This window comes from Solanum pennellii, chromosome 2 (genome assembly GCF_001406875.1).
Source record: "Solanum pennellii chromosome 2, SPENNV200".
In the NCBI taxonomy this organism is placed as follows: domain Eukaryota; kingdom Viridiplantae; phylum Streptophyta; class Magnoliopsida; order Solanales; family Solanaceae; genus Solanum; species Solanum pennellii.
In genome coordinates, this window is record NC_028638.1 from 48,601,547 (window position 1) to 48,603,323 (window position 1,777).

General features: G+C 29.0%; 1 pseudogene; it reads left to right on the forward strand.

Annotated features, from left to right (window-relative positions):
• LOC107010106 overlaps window positions 1-1,777 on the forward strand; it is an 8,872-nt pseudogene that overhangs the window by 2,119 nt on the left and 4,976 nt on the right.

Below are 1,777 nucleotides of genomic sequence, written 5' to 3' on the forward strand. Positions count from 1 at the left end.
ATTTTCCTTTTGTAATATGTAATTTCTTAAGAGATAAAAAACAAAAATGGAGAAGTAATAAAGAATAGTAAAAAAAAATTTATCATCATATGTGCTCCAGAGATTCAAACCCTCATCAAGTAGGATAGCTAAATCTAAGCAAGTTTGATTTTATTTCTACCACTTAACCAAAAAATTAATTTTGTTACTAGATTCCTACCAAATATATTTGAGATCTTAACACTATATAGTCCGCTGAACTCACTATTTTCTTTTTTGAGTTTATATTCATAGATTATAAACGGTTATACACACAAATTAGACATTTAACGGATATTTAATAAATTTATCGATATAAATATGAAATTTATGTAAAAATTATCAAAGTTCCAAAAATCCGTACCTTACACTATAGATCCTCCTTTGAATTCAAGATCATAGAAGCTTATCTATATTCCTTCTTTTTTTTATTAAGTGAATAGTTGAATATTTTTTTCATAGTTTAAAATAAATGAATAATTCAAAGTTTAAAAAAATTATTGAGCTTTTTTCATAATATTTTTCCTTCATTTAATAAAGTTCTTAACTACTAGTAAAAAGACTTGTATAAGTCATACAGTACACGTTTGTGTTAATTATTTGTAATTGACTTCACCAGATGCCAAAAGAGATTTTCACACACTAGTTTTGTATTTTAGCTAATCTTCACATTGATGATTACATCTATATTCAAACACTATTAATGATATCCTTAGACCCTTTTTTAAGGTTTAAAAAAAAAAACTTAAAAAGTGACTTTAAGGAGGGTGGTGGGGGGTTGTTGAGGTTGAGGTGGCCATTATAGAGATATCTCATGTAAGGGCACACAAGAATGTTTCGATACTGACTTCAAACAAAGAATATAATGTCCTATAAAGTAATAAGAAATTCAGAATGTTTTTTAATAATACTCCAATTCCTTATACATTTTCTTCCTTTTTTTTAGAGTCATCTAATTATGAGTGCAAAGTTGAACAAAAAGAAAAATTCAGCTTCATAATCAAAATTCATAAGACTTTGGAAAATTTTTATGTAAGAAAATCTTAGTTGTAAATTTAAAAGCCTTGACACAAGTAGACAAAAAAGTGACAACAGTGACTAGCTAGCTAGCTCCCTTATATTTATTACTCCCTTTTTAGTTTTTCTTGTATACTTAAAAACATAGACTTATAACTCCCTTCCCTCTTCATCTAACTTAGCTAACTTCCTAACCTCTCATCTTTTCACCAGAATGATTCTCTGAAAATTCTCCTTCTTTATCCATGGAGCTAGGAAACAGCAGTAGCGATAAATCATCAGAGTTTGCCATAAGAGCATATGTTAAACCCAGAATGCCAAGACTCCGATGGACTCATGATCTTCATCGCCGCTTTGTGCATGCTGTTGATCATCTTGGTGGAGTTGATCGTAAGCTTAACTTTCTCTTCTTTTTTTTAAGATTTTACATTCCACTATTAAAAAGAGGAGTGGATCTATATATCATGATGACTTAATAATTTGGTATATATATATACTAATAATTAGGAGCAACACCAAAGATGGTGCTACAAATAATGGATGTGAAGGGCCTTACTATATCTCACATTAAGAGTCACCTTCAGGTAATTATCAGATCTTAACCCTTTAATTTTGTTCTTCTTTATTTTTTTTCCACCTTAAGAAAATATATTTTTATGATATGAACAGATGTACAGAAGCTTGAAACGTCAAGAGATGCAAGGTATATATCCCTTTTTACTTAATTTTTTCCATCAAATTC